This window comes from Poecile atricapillus, chromosome 5, assembly GCF_030490865.1.
Source record: "Poecile atricapillus isolate bPoeAtr1 chromosome 5, bPoeAtr1.hap1, whole genome shotgun sequence".
Taxonomy (NCBI): Eukaryota; Metazoa; Chordata; class Aves; order Passeriformes; family Paridae; genus Poecile; species Poecile atricapillus.
The window spans coordinates 6,850,345-6,859,372 of record NC_081253.1 but is presented as its reverse complement, the minus strand read 5'-3'; positions in this window follow the sequence as shown (position 1 = coordinate 6,859,372).

Genomic DNA, 9,028 nt, shown 5'->3' with positions numbered 1-9,028 from the left:
ATGTCTTGTTTTAAGGGAAAAAGTCCCCACACTCTTTCTTGTCACAATACAGTGCCATCAAACACTGACATACAAATGATCAATGCTTAACATTGCTCCCTACCCTGGCTGCATTCAGTCATACATGGTAATCAATGATCCATCCATTCATGATAGCTCCCTGCAATTATCATAGCAAAGACTGGGGACAGAGAGGCGTGCAAGGTACTAAAACTAAATAACCACAAAGTATTTCACCCATGCATTCTCCAGTTGCTTCCTCCATTTATGGATAATGGCCCTATTTGCAGACAATGGCAGTAAAAATTTTCTCCAGGGATTTATCTATACCACTTATTTTTTGGATTATGGTTTGTATTTTCTAGTGTGATAAGTGCCCCAGAGAAACACATCAGTGAAACAATCAAGAGAGGAATTTGTTCTCCTGTCCCACAATTCCTGCATCCTAAACATTCAACAGAAGGTGTGCATTAACCTCACACTGCTTTGAGCTGCCTTCACCCTTCCCCAGCCTCCACCACTGCCAGCAGAGCACACAGGGGTTGCAGTCTTGGTTACTCAAATGTAAATAATTCAGGAACTCACCGGGGCCATGCCCACACGTGGTGAGAAGGAGGATATAGCTTCTGTGTTTTACTAGTGTTTGTATTCTCAAATTAAGACCTAAAGCTATTTTTAAAGTCCATCAAGAGAAATAGCTGATGGGTGAAAAATTGGTCATTGATATGCCTCTCCTGTGAAAACTTGAGGTAAAGCTGAGAGAGTGGTCTACTTCATCATAATTTGTCCTGAATTAACTGATTAAAATAACAGGTCACTGTACAGTCAGTGATGCCCTATGATGTTTATGTAGATTATCTATGATCCATTGCCATTTCTACTAAATTACAGGTCCCTACTGGCTAGACTAAATAATAAAGTACTTGTAACAGCAGCTGAAAGGAATAAAACCAGAGCTTTTACCTCCTTCCATCCTTATTTTTCACCTGTACCTTTAACATTGAGCAGCCAGAAAATGAATGACAGTGATTAAATTATTTGCCTGCCAGATAATCTCAGTGGATGTTTTTAGCAGAATATCCATGCAAGTCATTGAGAGAGTAGGATATGAGCAGGTGAATCAGACTCTGCAGGGTCCCTGCACCTCTGACTCTCACTCTCAGCTGCCCCCTGGCATTACAAAAACTCTGAAAAAAAAATAACCAACCTAAATGGATGCTAAATATTGAACTAAATCAAAGATAATAGATGTGAACTTTGATTGTCTAACGATTCTGACCTAGAAGAAACAGGAATTCTGCAAATGAGAGCCTGAAAACTCCCATCATGCTTCCACCTGCTCATCCTTTGAGGTACATTTTGTTTAGTTCCTGTAAAATAAAGGCATGAGTCACTTACAGGACATATGGAGTGTTAAAGTATAGAAACTAAGATTGCAAAGCTGCCACTGTGTCTTTAGAAAGCTTAACAATGACTTCAAAATGCTCTGTATGAGCAATCTCATATGCTTGTTATGGTTCAGTCCCCTGTTTCTTGCACATATTTTCTCATTAAATTGGGAAAGTGGTTGTTGGGAAAGTGATGATTTGGTGAGTGGACCCCTCCCCCAATATTTTACCTGTGCAGTGCCTTGCACAATTAAATATTTATCTCCAAATGGACATTCCAGGCTTTATTACTACCTGAATAATACATGTAACTTGAGTTATAACCTCCCAAAGACCTATTTGCAAGTCAATTTTTTTCTGTCTGCTCAGCAATGTTTCCTGACTACAGCCACTGATTGTATTTTAAATAAACTCTTTGGTCTAGGCATGTGTTACCTGTTCTTTCTCCCCTTAACCAAATTACACCACTTGGTTAAATCAAACTACTTATTTAAAAAGAAAAACTTCTCTCCCTCTACTCAAGAAAAGTTGCTGTTAGCAACTTAACCTAATGAGTAAGTTATCCCAATGGATGAGACATTAATTTAAATAAGGAGTGATAGAATTTGCTCTTATCACAGGGATTGCTTGGTAGGGAAAACCAGCAGGTGAAAAATGTGTAGATTCTAATGACAAGCACCTACAATACAATACAAATATATTCCATATTCCTAAAATACAGACAATATGATTTGCTTGCCAATGCACTCAATTTTCTGTGATTCCTCCACACAACTGATGAGAAGAACATTTCTCAGGATTTTTAAAGTGCTACTGACAGTTTCTAAGGATATTCAAAGCATTACTTTACTAAGACCTTAACCCAGACAGTTCTGGAAGCCTGTCTCTCATGCTACAGATGCCTCACATCAGCTGCCCTTTGAAAGGCATTCACAAAAATAACTGAACACAGTAAACAGGCCTAATACACTAAATGAAGAAAATTTGTGTTTAGTCACCTTGGATTTTTAGGTATTTTTAGGTAAATCCCTCTTTGTGTATTTAAGAGGGTGTGGCTTTGGGAACATTAGTAGGCAGTGGTGCTTCCAGGAAGATTGTGCTACATAAAGAAAAAGTTCCCTGTGCACTTATCCTGTTCTTTCTAAGAGGGACCCCTCCTTCCAAAGGAAAGCCTGACTAAAACACTTCAAGGAAAAGCTGCCATGGCTTTCCTGTTTCTATGGGCTTCACACACGCTGTGTCTCAGACTCTCAAAACATCTGATGGGCCAGAAAAATGGAAAAACTGAAAAAGAAATGACACTTCACTTAAGCCTGTTGATCAGGCTAAAAGCTCCCAAATTCTAAGAGTTAAAGATAAGGCACACTTCCCAGCAGTGGGAAATTGAATGAGTTATAACAATTGCAATTGCCATTTCAGAGCCTTCTGAGTGGTGAATGGTTTCATTACAGATAGTGTTGACAGCTTGACAGCTCTCTGAGAGTGCGTATTACCTGTACACACCTCACACACGGTGCTCCCTGCTTCTGGCACCCAGAAGAAACTACCAATACATACAGCAGTGTGCTAGAATTTAGGTCTTCCTAAACTGATAAATTCAGTCCCTGCTGTCAGCCAGCTGTGTCACAAATCTCCTTCACAAACTAATTAAAGAACATCTCCAAAACTATCTGGAGAGAGAGGTATTTTTACTACCGCTTCCTAGAAGGACAATGTAGAAACTCAAACATCTGACATTTAGAAATAATTTCCTGCCTAAATGTAGTTGTGTCCCAATTTGTGTTCTTATGCCAGATTTTTGTTTTTGATTTTTTGTGTTTTTTGCCAGATGTTTTTTTTTTAGGTAAATGGTTATTTTCCTCCTCTGGTGTTTTTCAGCCAATACATCTGTAGGCAGCAACTGTATTTTCCTCTAAGCCTTTCCTCTGATAAGTTAAACAAACCAAGTTATCTTACTCCTGTTTTCTTGTGATAAAAAAAACTTCATCCTAGCCTGTTTGCCTTTTTTCTGGCTTACATTCCAGCAATAATTTGTCCTTCTCAAACAGGAGCACCTGCACATAGTAAGAACAGTATATATTGTTATGTCTAGATCTTACAGGATGAATCCCTCCCCTCAGCTCTACTTATCAAAGATTGGTTTTTTTTCAGGGCTGCATCATACAGTCAGGTCTGTTTTATTTGAGTCTTCTCTACTGCTGAATTTTGAACAGGAAATCTTCCAGTTGACAGTGAACATTTTTTCTGTTTATCTACCTAAATCAGGACTTTGCATTTTATATTACTAAATTGAAATGCAATTCTACAAGTGAGGTAATTTACCTCTTTCGCATATATTTGCAGGTCCCTTTGGGAAATCCAGTCTTCTCCATCTTTGGAGTATTGTTTTATCCCATAGTTCTCAGCAAAAATGCAAAATAAAATCAGTTACCTGATCAGTTGCTACCTCAACTGAGCATCTTCACTATTATTCCTTCTCAAGTATTGTAACTCTCTGTTCAGCATTACCTCTTTTCAATACTAAATGTCATACTTCAAGGCACTCATCAGATCTGTTTATAATTATTACACTAATACCAATTTTTAAATTATCTAACACAGAATTTTATGTATTTATAGCATGTTTTTTTATCCAAGCCTCTTCCTGGTCTCCAACTATGATCTTCACATACTTTTCTTACTATAAGATGTTATTGCTTCTCACAGGATACCCAAACCACAAATCTGGTAGATTCCTGCACAATAAAATTTCTTAAATTTTTCAAGTAAATCATACAGTAAAAAAGTCAAGCAAGAGTTTCTTATGTCTTGTCACAATAGACAAGATATGGGTATTTCCACGCACTAGACAGAGTCTAAAATGTTGTAATAATGAGAGCTCTCCTTTTCTACACCATTTCTTTCCTTCTGAGTTCCTTCTTGTGGTGGGTTGACCACATCCAGCAGTTCCACCACACAGACACTCGCTCACCCCACAGCAGTAGGACAGGGGAAAGATTAGGGAGAACAGAAGTGAGAAATCTCACACATACAGATAAATTAAAGTCAGTTTAATAAGTGAAAGGAAAAAGAAAAAAACCAAAACAAGCTTTGCACAGGCCCTCCCTCATCCTTCCCCTCAAGTACCCCGATGCTCAGCAGTCCCTGAGCAATGGCCACCTCCCTATCTGGCATGGAATATCCCTCTGGTCTTTTTGGGCCAGCTGTCCTGGTTGTGTCCCTTCTCAATTTCTTGCACACATCTACTCACTGAGGCAGCAGAGCAGGAGAAAGGGAAAGCCTTGTCCTTCTTCAAGGACTGTTGGGCAGCAGCCAGACTCTGGTGCATTACCAGCACTGCTCCAGTCACAGATCCAAAACACAGCACCCTCTGAGCCAAGAGAATTAACTCTGTTCCAGACAGACTCAGTGCACCTCTAAAGCCAAAGCTTTCAAACTGCAGAGAAAGAGCCACGTTCACTTTCAACTGCCTTGCTTTTTACAGAAGTTGGCTTCCTAGGTTATATTTTGAGGATATTTGCAGGAACAGCACATTGGTGTTGCCACTGTGGGAAGGAAAAACATGAAAGTTGTCAGGGTTTAATTAACTGAAGGACTTTTATAAATCAAACATACATTTTGGAAAATTCACAATGGTCAGAATTAGTCTCAGAAACACAGAAAGGGGAAAAAAAAATGTGGCTGTCAAGCAAAATTTAATCTTCTGTACTTGAAAAAGACATTGCTTGGTTTAAAAAAACATGACAGACAATGGCCTGCAGGGACACTCCAGGACATAAATTCAGGGCCTAATGGAACCATTAACATCCATGGATCCAGCAGCACTTCCTAGATTGATCATGGCTTGGAGGGAAATCTCTCACAAGGGAAAGAATACCTCTTTTTGTATCACAAACAACTCATGTAGGAAGCTCTAATGACAACAGTATGGTATTAGAGCACTTCTAGGAGCTCAGGGTGGTGCTTCAGACCTCAGTTTGGGCCAGAGCTGAGGAGGAGGGGAACAGAGTAGGGATACCAAATAAACAGCAGGTAAGGGTTTGATCCAAACTGTAACACTGAAGATAAAACTTGCATCAGTGCTTTCTCATATGTATATAATTGATTCATTAGCAATATCCTAGAATTAGATTAATTTTTGAGTAAGCAATATTCCAGCATGTATATCTTTATACACAGAGGTAGAGGGCTTGCTGCTGTCATCTCTGGCAAGGCATCTACTCATTTATTACAGTTTAAGAGAACACTGCACTCTTCCTGCAACTAAGTACCTGTCTTATTACAGACTCTCCAAGAGGTCCAAGAGAAAGCAGGAAACTGGAATGCTGGTACACAAATGCAAATTACTTACTAAGGTGAAAATAATTTTTTTCTTGTTCTCACCTAGTCTAATTTCACACATCTTTTTCTCTCACTATTTCTCCAAAGGCATAACTTTGTATAAATAAATATGCATGTGTGCAAGTGCATAATGATTTTTTTCTAATAGGCACTTCTGACTGGGATGAAGCCATGCTGTAGAATTTGACTGCATCAAATTCAGGCACATTCTTAGTGACACATTTAGTATATGGAGTTAAAAAACATAGAAACCACTCATGGAAATCAGATTTCTAAACAAGAATGGTGAAAATTTCATTGACAATTCAGAACAGTTCTCATTTTACCTGAGCTTTAAACTGGTTTGTACTTCTTGATTTTTCATGAGGTTTTATGTTTGTAAAAATACTCAATAGCACATCTATAATATTTTATGCTACATATGCAACTAGCACTTGCAGTTGTTTGTTAATAAGCGATATTTTAAGGTTTTAAGGTCTGAACTGCACATACATCCATAATACAAGGAAGTGTTTTTACAATGTATTTGTTGAGATAATCAGGCAGGAAAAAACAATAAAAAAAAGACACCACTGCTGTAGCTGACGTTACTTTTAAAACAGTCCATTAAATGTCTTTTGGCAAATTAGTTATTTAAATCAATGGACAGCTCGTGGAATTGCTTCTGTGGCTCCTAATAGAATTCTATATTTGTTTGATTTCCTTTATTTTCACTGGTTGCATCAGACATCTGGGAACAAGTCAAAGAAAACCCAGCAATAAAAAGGAAGCTTTCTGACACTGAGGTCAGAGAGTAGAAGGCTACGCTGAGAGATCAAACCTACCACAATGAAGAACGTGTATCCTGCAAGGAAAGGAGGGCCCATTCTTTTTTCCCAGGGCAACAAAATTTTCCTATGTGATTATATACAAAAAGCTCAAATTATTCATGCAAACACTTCCATCAGGGTCAGCTGGAGTGCAGCGAGCAGGATGTGTAAGAGCAGAGCGTTTCCTTGGAATCAGCAGGGACTGGGGACTCTGCTGTGCTAGATACAGCTGAGACACACTGAAGAGTCTTTGGGGCTTTTATTGTCTAAGCTAAAAAATATAAGAGGAAAAGAGAAACAGAGGCAGAGTGGACCTTGATGCACAGTAAAGTAAATAAATGTTAGTTTCTAATTGCATAAATGTTTAACTTTTTGCTAGACTATGGCCAAACAGACTTGCCAAAGGTCATACACATAGTACCTGTGGAAGAGCTAAGCATTGAGCTCCATTATTCTATAATCAGAGGTACATCAGTTTTCAGCCCCAAGCAATTAATCCAGGCAATAATATGCTTTGCACATTTATTTCTTTAACAGGAGCTTAACTGTATCTCTGTGAAGAGATACAAAAGATTAAGAAGAATAAAAATCACCTAACAACATATTAAAAGGGGTATTTTAATTTTGTAAATGATGAAAAAATCTAGGAAGATTAAAAGCAACCAGATCAGATTCCTTGATAGCACCTGTTTATATTATTCATGTACTTGGAGCATTTATGATATATAAAATATTCATTTCACAATAAATATTGTAAAACTGCCCCCTTTAGTATCATTTTAAATGCAGTTCCCTGTAAGGAATATAATAATATTCTCTATGATAAAAAGGAGGTAATTTTTTTTTCTTAATCAAGCCAAGTGTCTGCTAGAACAAGTTAAAATCAAATGCTTCTCTTAAGCAGTTTTTTCAGTACTCAGCCTTTCCAGAACTGGAGGTGCTGTATTTGTGAAGTCTCTGAAGACATGGTTGGACAACGTGACAGGATGTAGCATGAACTGTTTGACTGAATCAACCACAATGCCCAAAGAAGCAGCAGACTGTCACATCAAGCAGGAGGCATCTGATGGAAACCTCTTGTGACAAATTAAAACCTTTCTGGTCTCTAAAAGGTGGGTACCAAAGCAATGCCTTAAATAAAATTAACTATCCATCAGACCTTGTATTTACAGTGTTTTTCAAGCAGTTATTTTTGTTGTTTATTCATTCCACCTAAATCATGTTGTTACCAGTCCTTAAGGAATGTGGTACCTGATGCACATTTGTTGCTGGATTTATTTTGTTCCGTATATAACAAAACCAGATAATTTCAAAAGTAAAATCAGCTACAACAGCAATGTCTTTTGCTTAGAGCCCTTTAGAAGCTCTGTACTAAGAGCTGACAGGACTTTACAGCACTCAGGGGCTCAAAGAGCCCAGCTCTTCAAATGAACAAGTCAGTTATGCATACATTTATGCAATTACATTCCAATTACAAAGACCCTTAAGAGCTCTTCCATAGACACCATGCCCACTAGACATCATCTGCATGATCAACTTCTGTGCCTCTCCTTATGATATGATTGTCTCAGGAAATGCATTATTGAGGGCTTGACAATTAGTTTTTGTGGCTTCAAAATATTTTTCTATGAAGTGTTGAGAAATTCTTACTATTTGCATAGCTGCAACCAGTCTGTGAACAATTCTAACCCCAGTCTCCCAGTTTCAGTTTTGTTACCCTGAAAAAACTGCCTTATCTTTATTTCACAGGGCAGTGATTTCTCACATAAAAGTGATAAATATTTGAACTAAATAATAATATTAAAAATAACATCATTATTAAAATTTAAAATTATTATTAAATTAATAATTATTAATTATTATTAAAAATAAGCTAAATATTTGAACTCTAGTTGTTACAGTAAATTGTTTTACCTAGATTGCTGCCATTTATTGTCTCATTTCCACAACTGTGGTTCATTGCACACTGACAACTGAAAACTGTTAGTTTAGAAATCTTTTTCCACATACCTTAGTCTTCACTCACCAATAACTTAATTTTTTATCTTTCCATTATAGACACTGACAGGTCACATATATCAGGACATAAAGAGTTGTCATGGCAGATCAGACTATGGACCATCAAAGCCTGGTAGCCTGTCTTTACTATATCTCAGAGGAAGGTGCAAATCCTCACATTGTGATAAGCAATTATGCAATGGTACCCATAAGGGCAACATTTCTTTTCCACTTTCCCAATCAGCCTGTATCTAGAAGTGAAAGATGTTATCATCCCTTCAATAGTTTCCTATGCTGTGCATGACAGACTCCCTGCCCCTGTGATTGATATTCAACAGAACTCTGTGGCAGCTAATAGGCTCAAAATCTAATTTGGCCAAAGAAGAACAAGACAAAAAGCAAGGTTAGCAATAAAAATGTGTTTTGAAAATGAGGCCTGAAACAGAGAGAAAAAGGGGGAAATTTTATATGCAAGATGTTCAACGAATTCAG